Here is a 13,607-nt window from a genome sequence, read left to right as displayed (position 1 = left end):
ATGTATCAACACATTTCTCTTTGTCTTTCAAATTTACAGTAATCTTGCTCTGTCTGACTGACGCCCATGCGAAATTCTAGTTTGAACAAGAATACTTATGGCAGACTTCGTTCTGATGAAATAACTGAGAGACCACACCCACTGTTGGGTTGAATGAAGACAAGAGATGGCATGATTTGAGAGACAAACATTCGTGCAAGCTTTGTTTTATAGATATGGTTGGTTGGTTGAAGAGAGAGAAAAGGGATCACACTGCTAAGTCATCAGTCCCTTTTCCCAGTAGAACAATTACCCAAGGGAAAGAAGAAAACGAAGATTATGTATGCCACAATAACAGGAGAAAGGAAGAACCAGAAGAACGACAGAAAGACAACAAACACTACAATGGACAAAACCAGGCAAGAAAACCACAGATGCAAGAAACAGGGAGAGGAGATTAAAAACAAGAAAGCAGATTACCATGACCACGAGAAAAAAGGAGAGGCCAGCCACTCTGCAAGACAAAACCTCCACTCTAGGGTGGAGGACAGAGAAGGACAAAAGATATGCGCTAAAACTCAGACCAAAAGATGAAACGTAAAAGTAAAGCTGCTGTTGAGGAATTGTCGCCCAACACCGAAGGCAGGGTGCTGGGAGGTTAAAAGCCCACTGCAGAGCGGCTGAAAGTGGGCAGTCCAGAAAGAAGTAGACGACTGTCATTTGGAAGCCACGGTGAGACTGAAATGGGTCCTTGCAACGGAAGAGGTAACCACGTGTGAGCCACGCATGACCAATGCAGAGCCGGCGAAGGAAAACTGAGTCCCTGCGAGAAGCCTGCAGGGACGACTTCCACACACTCCCAGTCTCCTTAATGACACACATTTTGTTGTGCATACTGTTATGCCACTCCATCTCCTAAAGTCGAAAAACCTTGCGGCGCAAGACAGAACGCTGGTCAGTTTCAGAGACGACCATCTCTAGGCGCTGTTTCCGCGTAGCCTGTTTGGCCAGCCTGTCGGCAAGTTCGTTGCCTGGGGTCCATACAAACACCGCTGAACGACTGGACCGTTCCAGGGCAGAGATGGACTCCTGGATGTTCGCTAAGAAATGATGGCGAGGGTAGCACTGGTTGATAGCTTCTAAGCTGCTTAGGTACTTAGAACAGCGAAGAAACGACTCACCGGAAGAGGAACGGATGTAATGAAGTGCACGAGATATGGCCACAAGCTCTGCAGTGAATACACTGCAGCCATCTGGCAAGGGATGCTGTTCAATTTGGCCTCTGTGGACACAGGCGAAGCCAACATTACTTTCAGCCATTGAGCCGTCGGTGTAAACAACTTCAGAGCCCCGGAACATGTCAAGAATCGGGAAGTGACAACGGAGAGCAGCGGGTTTGAGTCCTTAGGGTCATGCAAAACGTCCATACCAATCTTCGGCCGATGTGTACACCATGGAAGTGTACATGAACGGACGTCAAGTAGAAGTGGTGAAGAGAAGCACTCTAGTACAGAGAGAAGAGACTGCACACGAACCGCAATCCTGAGCCGATGCAGAAGATGAACAGCCGCAGGTGATGAACTGCCGCGGGTGGGGAAAGGTGACGATAATTCGGTTGCTCAGGAGAACTAAGAATGTGTGCAATATACCTGGAGAGCAGTTGTGCACGTCGGATCCACAATGGAGAGACTCCGGTCTCCACCAGGACACTGGTCACCGGAATCCTTCTAAAAGCTCCTGGCGCTAGGCGAAAGCCACAGTGGTGCACTGGGTCGAGGAAACGCAAAACTGTGGGCGTCACGGAACCGAATACTAGACTCCCATAGCCAAGGCGAGATTGAACACGGGCTCTGAAGCTGCCACAACGTAGAGCGATCTGCACCCCAGTTGTGTTGTTGCTCAGGCAGCGGAGAGCATTGAGGTGCTGACAGAACTCCCGCTTAAGCTGACGAAGATGAGGTTGGTTGGTTGGTTTGAGGATGAAAGGGACCAAACTGCAGAGGTCATCGGTCCCTTGTTTCATAAACACACAGAGTACAGGGAAAACATCCACTAGTCATTCGAAGCACAAGATAAAAATTCCAGGGGAAGAAAATCCACAAGGTCAATAATAAAGAAACATGGAAAACGGAGCACAGCAACAAAAACAACACAGAGAAGAAAGGCAGAAGGAAGTAAAACTGTACAGCATAGGACTGAGGCTGGCTGATCACGAAAATAATAGGATGAGCCAGCCACCCTGCAACACGTTAAAACCTCCAGCCTGAAAGTTTAGGGTGGAGTCGGATGGCAACACAAAACTGACGAAGATGAGGAAGCCAAGTCAAACGAGCGTCGAAAACCAATCCTAAGACTCGATACGTCTCCGCTACAGTGAGTGAATCGTCATTAAGATAAAGTTCAGGTTCCAGATGAACGGTACGACACCGACAGAAGTGCAGGACATACGACTTCGCAGCTGAAAACTGGAGGCTGTGGTCTAGAGCCCATGACTGCACCTTGTGAATGGCTCCCTGTAGGCGCCGTCCAGCACCACCAGTACTGGAGGAGCAATACGAAATACAGAAGTCATTCATATACAGAGAAGGGGAGATCTACGGTCCCACAGCTGCTGCTAGGCCGTTTATGGTCACTAAAAATAGAGATAACTCAATACGGAGTCCTGCGCAATGCCGTTCTCCTGAATACGGGCGAACTATGGGAGGCACCAACTTGGACAAGTAAAGTACAGAGCGACAGGCAGTTTTTGATAGAAGTCTGGAGTGGTCCATGGAGGCCGCAGTCCTGCAATGTGGCAAGGCTATGATGTCACCATGCCGTGTCGTATGCTTTACGTAAGTCGAAAGACGACAACCGATGTTAGTGTTTGGAAAAGGCTGTTCAGATGGCAGACTCGAGGGACACAAGTCTGTCAGTGGTAGAGAGACCTTGGAGGAAGCCGCCCTGACAGAGCCAGTAGGCCACGTAACTCCCGGACCCAACCCAACCAGTGTATGTTCCAGCAGCTTACAGAGAACGTTGGTGAGGCTGGGTAGTGAACTAGAGGACTTCCATCCGCCGTTTGAGGGTGCGAAAGGCTGAAAGGCTGGGAGATAGTTCTCCGACACAGAGGCTCTAACACAGTGCTCAAGTGCTCGGCAGTCGCGTTTGCATCTGTAGAGAGCACGCCATTTACGTTAACGCCAGGGACACCTGCTGGGATCTGGTACCCAAAAAGATGTCTCATCTTTGTCCAGACTTCGGAAGGTGACGTATGGAACCCAATGGCCGATACTTACCTCTCCCAACACTCATGTTTTCATCGTTTTATAAGTAGGCGAACATAGGCATGGAGCTGCTTAAAGTCTTATGTGCTCCAGGAAAGGGTGCCGCTTATGTCGCTTCAGGCGACCAACAAAGGATTGTCTGTCCCGAGGACACCCTAGAGAACGAGGGATCGCGTTTTCCGCCGTAGAAATTATCGTTGCGGTGACCTGCTCAGTCACAGAATCGATGGCACAACGTGGGGTAGATTCAACAGTGACAGCAGAGGTGAAGGCTACCCAGTGTGCCTTGTTTAAAGAGCCCATCTGGATACCTGTCAGTGGGCATGACGCCGGAGGAGTGACAGGACGATGGGGAACTGGTCTCTATCACACAGGTCGACATGTGCTCTCCAGTGGATAGATGGGATAGTCCTGGGCTGCTAATTGTTAAATCAATGGCCGACTGACTACCACGAGCCACACTGAAATATGTGGCAGCCCCAGTATGTAAGAGGCAGAGGTCGACCATCACAAAGGTATAAACGTGTGAGTGCATTTAGTAGCGTCTTACGACAGGCAGGAATACCTCGGGCCTATTCTAACCCCCGGGCCCGAAGGGAGAAACGGGGGGGGGGGATGACTGGTACACGTTATCTTGAGCACCGGAATCAAGATGTCTTTTATTTCACGCAGTCCCCCTTCCTACTGCATTCATGGGATGTTTTACAATCTCTATGGGTTCTCTGTACAGCCTTTCACGGTATCCGCTTATGGCTGCCAGCTCCTTATTCCAGACTTTATCCTTAATCATACTTTCCATTCTTTTACACTCTTGTGTGCATTAAAGATACTTGTGAAAAATCAATTTCCTTGGGTCCTCACAAATTTTTTCTGCTTATTGTCGTTGGTATTATAATTCTTGAGATGTTCGTTTATTTAACCTTTAGCCTTGAATTTTAATCCCACATCTGAACCTTCCTTTTATTTTCATCATTGATACTTCGATTTACAGACTGAACAGTAGAGGTGACACACTACACCCCTGTATTACACCCTTTATAGTCCGAGCACTTCGTTCTTGGCCGTCCACTCTTACTATTCCCTCTTGGTTCTTGTACGTATTGTCGATTACTCTTCTGTCCCTGTAGCTTACCCCTATTTTTCTCAAAATCCAGAACAATTTGCACAGTTTTAAATTGTCGAACGGTTTTTCCAGGTCGACAAATCTTATGAATGTGTCTTCATTTTTCTATAGTCTTGCTTCTATTATCAGCCGCAACGCCGGAATTGCCTCGCTGGTGCCTCTACCTTTCCTGAAGACAAACTGATCCTCATCTAACACATCCTCAACTTTCTCTTCCATTCTTTTGTATGTTATACTTGTCAACAACTTGGAGGCATGAGCTGTTAAGCTGGTTGTACGATATTTCTAGCAGTTGTCAGCTCTTGCAGTCTTCGGAATTGTGGGATGACTTTTTCCGAAAGTCAGATGGTATGTCCCCAGATTCACACATTCTACATACCAGTGTGCCATTTCCCACAATGATTTCTACCTTATTTGATCCTTAGGCCTTCAAAGCTCTTAAATTCTGATACTAATGCTGGATCCCCTGCCTCTTCGGGAATGTGTACCTGACCTATCGTTTTCCTTGTTGGTTTGCTTTCGGGCTGATAAGAACATGCCTTAACTGTTCACAGTAATATACTATCATACCTTCCTATTCTTAACCAATCTTACTCCCATTATACAATTTTCTGCTACTGTTGATATTACCCTATATTCATATCGCCAAAAAATCATGCCTTCTTTTCATTTCACTTCACTGATCCCTACTATAATTAGATTGAGCTTTTGCATTCTCCTTTTCAGGTTTTCAAATTTCCTAACCACATTATAGCTTCTAACATTCCACGTCCCGACTGAGACCGTTATTCTTTCGTTGAATAACGAACTTTTTTTCTAATTGTCACCTTGCCCTTGGCAGTCCCCACAAGGAGATCAGAATGGAGGACTATTCCGGAATCTTTTGCCAATGGAGAAATAATCACGGCACTTTTTGAATTACAGGCCACATGTCCTGTGGATGTACGTTGTGTTTCTAATGCGGTGGTTTCCATTGCCTTGTGCATCTTCATGCCGTTGATCACTGGTGGTTCTTCCGCCTTTGGGGGCAGTTTCCCCACCTCAAGTACAAGAGAGCCCTGTATGACCACAATCAAAGACGGTAACAGTGAGATGTTTCATTTCGAAAGACAATGTCAGCGTCGATACCTCAGAAAATAAATAAAGCAGTTTAGAATATTTTTTTGAGCTGACATACTTTTCAAGCACAAATTAAATATTATCCCAGCTACATTGTCTGTAAAACTCAGTAAAATATATGTTTATCATAATGTAAGCAAAATCATAATGAAAATATTACTTTTTAAGCCTTGCAAACACAACTGAACATCAAAATAAGCCTAACGCAGGACTTGTCTGACCATCCACCGTTGGTACAAATGCTAAACAAATGTTGCAACACATATTAAAGGGCTGTTATTCTCTATAACGATTAGATATGTAGTTGCAGTTGTGAAAGTTGTGTTATAAAATTTAGTGGGTCTCAATCGGAAATGTAAGATTCTACTAACCCATGATGCTGCTTCAGCAGAAATGTATGCTTAATATCAAGCCCTGAACAACATTTCTCATGTTAGAACTTCCAATAAGCAAAGCCTGAACAAAATGGCTGTAAATATCACGAGGTATGGTACTACAACATTGCAGTGAAGCATGACACTTCTTGTTTGCAGAGAAGATGGTGCTGACCTAATACACAGAAATCTGAGATGAAATAATGTGATTGCAGCAGCAATAGAGGTGGAGAATTACCAGTAATTGTCGTAGGAATGTAATTACATTCCTTAACAGTAATTGAAAGGAAAGAGCCAAGTTATTGTATACATAACCAAATAGTCTGGCACAGGGATCAAACACGATCTATTCTGTAGTGGTCTCCATCCTGGTAACATGTTCTGTAGCCAAGGAAGACGTAAAAGTTTCTTGTAGGTGCATATCTGGACACAATACAATCTAAAAGCTAGTTTACAATAACAATGCACACTCCTGGGCTTCTTATTTTACATAGAGTATAAATATATTACATAAGTTTTGCTCTACAATTAGAGGTCATCCATGTTAACCAGTCAACCCCTAGCTGTCTTATCACAGGATATAAATCTTGGTGTCATCGAATATGCGAGACGTCGCCTCCAAGAGAACATAGCATTCCGCCTGAGTAACTTTGTAGAACTACCGAAGCAAGCAGGTCCTGTTAACGCAGGTTTGTATCACAGTATCAGGAGAACATTACGTGAAACCCAAGTGTGGTGTGTATAAATTAATGACGTCGTATCATATCTCACAAAGAAATGATGGCAAACAACAACATAACGAAATAATTTAATTATGAATTCCACGATTTGTGTGTGCCCAATCACGACGGACAGATACTACCGCTGACAGTATTGTGGAGAACAGTCATACCTGGCAAAGGCTCCGTCCTCAACAAATCCCATCTTCCACTCTGACCACCTCAAAATCCCACGTATTACTATTGGCCCTCATGCCTCTCTAACTCTTTTCAGCATCATTTCCACAGCTGATAAACACCAGCATCCTCACCATCCCCCACCTCCACTGCGTGATAAAGGCCCTCGGATCACATAAGAGGTAATGGTTACCAAACAGTTGTAATCCTGCTTTAGACCTCCGTACAGCCCATCATATCTTCCAAGTCTTCATGTAGTCTGCCCCCTCCATCGATCACCTGCTCAAAGAGGGAGCCTGATTTACAACTGCCAACATAAAGTCGAACCCACCAACCCCCTCCCCCCCCCCCCCAGTCGCACCATTACCAAAAATACCTTGTTTATAATGACCATCTCACTCTCAAGTCCCTCGATCTGTCCTCACTTTGGAGACCCACTTCTTCAAACACTGTCTCAATCTCATCACCCCTCCAAACTGCAATAATACCCATCCTAACTACTCTCAGAAGTGCAGGGCTAAACCCCCACCTGTCAAATCAGAATTAACAGCCCCAAACTGCTCATACCAATAATTCACTCTGCCCAATTCCCAATCAAAAGACATCAACAGATACTTCACCACTGCCCTCCAAAATATCCACTCATAACTGCGTACCTTACACCAAATTTCTCTTCCCACATGCTCTGTTTACCATCAACATCCAGACCACTTACTCCCAAAACCAAATTCGTTTTCTTTTGACCCATCTCAGCACTCTCGGATGGTTAGGTTGGTTTACAAGAGGGGGAAAGGGACCAAACTACGAGATCACCGTGCCCTTGTTCCTAATAACACAATGCCACAAGTGTGAGAATAAAATAGATGAGACATATAATATAAAACGGAAAGAAAGGAAAGACCATAGGAACAAAGGAAAGGCAACGAACACTAAACGAATTAAAGAAGACAAGAAAACAGAGATGCAAGAAACAGAAGAGTAAAACAAGGAAGCAGATTACAGTGGCTGACCGACCAAGAAAATGAAATGGAAAAGTCAGCCACCCTGCAATGCATTAAAACCTTCACCCTAAAAGTGCTACGGTGGAGGACACAGAGGGACAAAGGACAAGTGCTAAAACTCAGATCGAATGATAAAACTCACCCTCACCGATGAAACGTAAAACCAAATCAGCAGATGAGGCGTTGTCTGCTAAAATCAAAGATAACGAGTCCGGCAATCGAAGATGAAGCCGCAGGGCAGCCAAAGAAGGACACAGCAGAAGAATATGGGCCACTGTCAACCGGGCGCCGCACCGACACTGAGGTGGGTTTTCACGGCGCAGGAGGTAGCTGTGCTGTGGGTTGCCCGTGCATGGCCAATGCGGAGCCTGTAGAGTACAGAGTCCCTGTGAGACGCCCTCATCAAGGACTTCCACACATTTGTGGTTCCCTTAATGGCTCGCAGTTTGTTGTGAATACTGGGATTTTGCCATTCTGTCACCCAAAGCTGAAAAACCTTGTGGCATAACAATGAACGCAGATCAGTTGTGGGGATGCCAATTTCCAGAAATGGTTTCCGTGTAGCCTGTTTGACCAGCCTGTCAGCAAGTTTATTTCCTGGGAATCCGACGTGGCCAGGCGTCCAGACGAACACTACTGAACGACTGGACCGTTCCAGGGCATAGATGGACTCCTGGATAGACGCTTGCAAAGAATGACGAGGGTAGCACTGGTCAATAGTTTTCAGGCTGCTCAAGGAGTTGGTACATAAAAGAAAAGACTCCCATGGCATGAACGGAGATACTGAAGTGCATGCGAAATGGCAGTGAATACACTGCAGCCTTTGGGTAAGGAATGCTGTCCAATATGGCCACCGTGAACGTAGGCAAAGCCAACGTGACCATCGTGCTATCGTGCCATCCATGTAAACTGCTTCAGAGCCCCAGAACACGTCAAGAATACTGAGGAAGTGACAGTGGAGAGCTGCAGGGTTAATAAAGTCCTCAGGGCCACTTGAAAGGTCCAGACAAAGCTTCGGCCAAGGTGTACACCATGGAGGATTACGAGAACGGACCGCAAGTACAGGTGGTAAAGGGAAGGACTCCAGTTCAGAGAGAAGGGATCGCACGGGAACCACAATCGTTAGCCCTGAACTGGGTCGCCAATGCGGGAGATGGACTGACGCAGGCGGGAGCTCATGGGAACTACGAATGTGTGCTGCATAACTGGCGAGTAGTTGCGTACGTCTGATCTGCAATGGAGGGACACAGCCTCCACCAGTACACTGGTCATGGGACTCATCCTACAATTTACTGTCGCTAGTCTAACTCCGCAGTGGTGCACAGGGACGAGTAAACGCAAACCTGAAGGCGCTGCCGAACCATAAACTGCAATCCCATAGTCAGTTCGGCATTGGACAAGGGCTCTGTAGAGCCACACCAGCATAGAGCGATCTGCACCCCAACTGGTGTTGCTCAGGCAACAGAGGGCACAGAGGTGCTGCCAGCACTTCTGCTTAAACTGACGAAGATGAGGGAGTGAGAGATGAGAGATGTTTAATCATCTGGCTGTGTATCCGATCAGGCCCAGGACCTGTGTCGGGGCAATATGCAAGGGCACTGAGGAGCTCCAACCCTGTAAATGGGGCGTTAAAAGCTTCACTGCAGCGTGTAGTGAATCAGAGGACGTCCCCTTCCATCCGCCGTTTGTGTGGGTGAAAGGCTTCGGGGGGGGGGGGGTGGAATTCTCAGACACCGAGGCTGCAGTAAAGTGCTTGGCACAATCACGTTTGCGTCGGTAGATAACACGCCATTTATGTTAACATTGGGGACACCTGTTGGGGCCTGGTGCCCGAAAAGCCATTTGATCTGCACCCAGAGTTGGGAAGGTGACGTATGGCACCCAATGGTCGAGACTTCTCTCTCCCAACACTCCTGCTTCCGTCGTTTGGTAAGTTGGCGAACGTGGGCACAGAACTGTTTAAAGGCTAGGAGGTACTCTAGGGAAGGGTGCTGCTTATGCCACTGTAGAGCTCGCCGACGCTCCTGATTTGCTTCAGCGACTTCCATGACCACCAAGGGACTGTCTTACGCCTCGAGCACCCTAAAGGGTGAGGGATCACGTTTTCTGCCGCAGAAACAATTTTTGTAGTCACCTGCTCAACCATCACATCGCTGTTATGTGTGGGGAAGATTCAACAGTGACAGCAGAGGTGAAAGTTTCCCAGTCCGCCTTGTTTAAAACCCATCTGGGCAAGTGTCCGTGGTCCTGACGTTAGGGCAATGACAGGAAGATGGGAAAGTGGTCAATAGCACACAGATCATCATGTGCTCTCCAGTGGATAGATGGGAGAAGTCCTGGGCTACCATGTAACTACCATGAGCCACACGAGGTCGAACTGACAACATAAAGTTTCGACATCTCTCCCTTGACCAGGTAGCATGGTGCCACCCCATAAGGGATTATGGGCATTAAAATCTTCCGAATGTAGGAAAGGTTTAGGTAGTTGATCAATCAGTGCAGCAACCACAGGTACTGCACCATCGGGAGGAAGATATACATTGCGGACAGTTATTTCCTGTGTCGTCCTTATTCTGACAGCCACAGCTTGAAGAGGGGTTTGAAGGAGCACAGGTTCATTACAGATTGCGTTTACGACATAAACGCAAATTCCACCTGACACACTATTATAGTCGCTATATTTCCTGTAATATCCCTTATAGTCACTGAGGGCAGGGGTCCGCATTGCCAGGAACCAGGTTTCCCGAAGGGCAATGCAGATAGCAGGTGTAAAGCTGAACAGTTGCCAGGTGGTGGAAAAAACCACCCTAATTCCACTGGAGGATGACATTGTGAGACTGGGAAGCCATGGAACATTCAGTGAGCTGGTTTACGCCTCAGAGTCACCTGCTGCCACTGACTTATTGCCTCAGCAGTCTCTATCCAATGTGTCTGGGGGTCTGGTGAGATCTAGATCCACACTGGATGCCAAAATCTCCACCCCACCCTCAGATGCAAAGCTTGTAGGTAGCAGTGGTGTGGGTGCCACCGTAATTTCCTTTGTCTTAGAGATTTTCTTTTTGGATTTCTCTCGCTGTTTCTTGGGTTCCCTGGCTGGGAGGACTTCACTTGCTCAGTCTCCGGGATGGAGGATGAATGTGAAGCCTTAAGACCAGCTGCTTTTGGTATCTTCAGCCACTGGCAGATGTCGTCTTTCCCACTAACAGAAGCCTGGGAAGAGAGTGACCCATGGGACCCCTTCCTAGCGAGAGAAGCCAAGTAAGACTTCCGCTTGCTTTAGAAGTGGGGGATGGACGTCCCCGATGGTTGGGGGGCAGGGAGGTGTGGTGCTCCCAAAGTAGGTGGTGCAGGGACAACAGTGAGGGAAATGCCCCCACCATCAACGGGGCAGGTGTAGTCTTCCAGCTCTGAGAGGTGACTTGGGTTGGTGGAGCTGATGGTGCCATAACTGTTGAAGCGGCGTCGTAAGACGATGTCATAGGCACAGGATGCAGATTTTGAACTTTTCTCTCAGCCTCACTGTAGGTCAGTCTGTCCAGGATCTTGCACTCCATGATTTTACTTTCTTTCTGGAGAATCGTGCGGTTTGGCAAGCAATGAACATGGTGCTCTCTGCAGTTGACACACATGGGAGGTGGGGTACATGGAGTATTGGGATGTGATGGGCGTCCGCTATCTCGACGTGTGACGCTGGAAGTACAGTGGGAAGACATATAGCCGAACTTCCAACACTTAAAGCACCTCGTCAGGGGAGGGATATAAGGTTTTACATCAGGTTGATAGACTCTCGGGCAATGTATCACCCTCAAAGGCCAAGATGAAGGCACCGGTGGCAACCTGATTATGCTTCAGACTCTGGTGCACACGCTGAATGAAATATACACCTCGCCACTCTAAATTGGCACGCAGCTCATCGTCGGACTTCAAAAGAAGGTCCCTGTGAAAATGATACCCTGGATCATATTTAAGCTCTTATTGGACGTGATGGTTACAGAACATCCCCCATCTTGTCACAAGCGAGTAACATCTGAAACTGGGCAGAGGATGCTGTTTTGATCAAGACTGACCTAGATCTCATTTTGGACAAGCCCTCCACCTCCCCAAACTTGTCCTCTGAATGCTCAACAAAAAACAGGCTTCATCACCTTGAAAGATTCCCTATGAGCTCTCGAACATACAAGGTACCGGGATGAGTAAGATCTGCTGCCATCCTTAGCTGATATTCCTCCCATGCTGTGGCCAGGGAGGGGAGCGATTCAGGGTCATGCTTCCGTGTGTTGAATTGAGGTCATGAATGCTTAGAGACTGCTAATGTTTCACCACCAGCCAGGTATGATGGACTACATTTCATCACATATCATCTGCCCTGATGCCACCCACTCCAACCAGGGGCCCTCCCCATGGGCGCCATCCAGCCACAGCAAAGGCCACCTGGCAGGATGGCCATTGTCACAAGTCCCAATGCCCCAGGGGGATGGGCATCTACCCCTTGGCATACATGGGGCGTTAATGGCGCAGGCATCAGCAGAGCGATCCCTGTGTGGTCAGTGGTCCACAACCAACAGGGTACATGGCGGCCCCACACAACAGACTGGCTAACACGCAAGATATCAGGTGCTAAGAAGTCCATGGTCATCGTCGATGCAGAACGCGACACTGCATAGTGCATGGTGGGAAACGCACCCAGGAAGGTGTCCTCGACAAAGAGATGGAGAATGGGCGAGACTACAATGCAATGACGAGAAAGTGGGCTAAAGATCTCAATGCATAATGGACACAATGCACCATGTAAGGCGCCCTTCCCCAATTGCCTCGTGCTTTGGGAAAATTTTGAAGAATGGAGGTCAAACCCTACAGGGGACCATCACAAAGGCTGAAACGTGTGAAACCCGTTTTAGTCGCCTCTAGTGACAAGCAGGAATACCTCGGACCCATTCTAACCCCCGGACCTGCAAGTGTCAGCACCCTTGTATATAGCTCTCCATCCCTACATCCACACTGTGGTGTCACCGCCAGACACCACACTTGCTAGGTGGTAGCTTAAATCGGCCGCGGTCCATTAGTACATGTTGGACCCGCGTGTCGCCACTGTCAGTACTTGCAGACCTAGCGCCACCACATGGCAGGTCTAGAAAGGCGTACTAGCACTCGCCCCAGTTGTACGGACGATATTGCTAGCGACTAGACGTACGAAGCCTTCCTCTCATTTGCCGAGAGACAGTTAGAATAGCCTTCAGCTAAGTCCATAGCTACGACCTAGCAAGGCGCAGTTAATCATATCTGGAGAGAGTCTTACTTGTATTCACCATAAACGATGTATACCAAAAGGATGGATTGAAGTTAAGTATTCAAGGAGCTGCATACTTTTCTTATTAGCATTCATTGAGCATCCTGTTTCAGACTTCACGATATTCTGGGTGAGCTTATAGCGTGCATAACGGCCCCCTCAAAATAACACTGTGTCGACACATTACACACACAACATGCACCTAAGTTCCCATCCTGCTGCAACAGCAATACAGTATCCTATATCGTAACATCTGCTCCCTACACACACACACACACACAAGCCCTTTTCCATGCACACCCTCTCCCAAGACGATGATACCTTCATCCTTAATGAAGTATTCCTCCACCCATATCACACCATCCCAGTTCCTCCCTGTATCCTCCAATGTACAGATAATCTCCTCCCCTGGCCAGATGTGGAGTTTAATTGACCATAATGAAAACATCTGTTCGGCCTCAACTCTATCAATAATCCCACCAAACACCTTATCCTTAGCCTCTTCCTCAAAACCTTAACTGTCACCTGTGATTATATATTCGACCTAATCCTTCTATCTCCT

General features: G+C 47.4%; 1 protein-coding gene across 1 annotated transcript in view; it reads right to left on the bottom strand.

Moving 5' to 3' along the window:
- The window catches only part of LOC126187737 (juvenile hormone acid O-methyltransferase-like), a 127,392-nt gene that overhangs the window by 77,339 nt on the left and 36,446 nt on the right, over window positions 1-13,607 (bottom strand). The window lies entirely within an intron of this gene.

Source organism: Schistocerca cancellata, chromosome 5, assembly GCF_023864275.1.
Source record: "Schistocerca cancellata isolate TAMUIC-IGC-003103 chromosome 5, iqSchCanc2.1, whole genome shotgun sequence".
Classification (NCBI taxonomy): Eukaryota; Metazoa; Arthropoda; class Insecta; order Orthoptera; family Acrididae; genus Schistocerca; species Schistocerca cancellata.
Note: the sequence above shows the minus strand (reverse complement) of the source record. Positions and strands in the feature narration are given on the sequence as shown.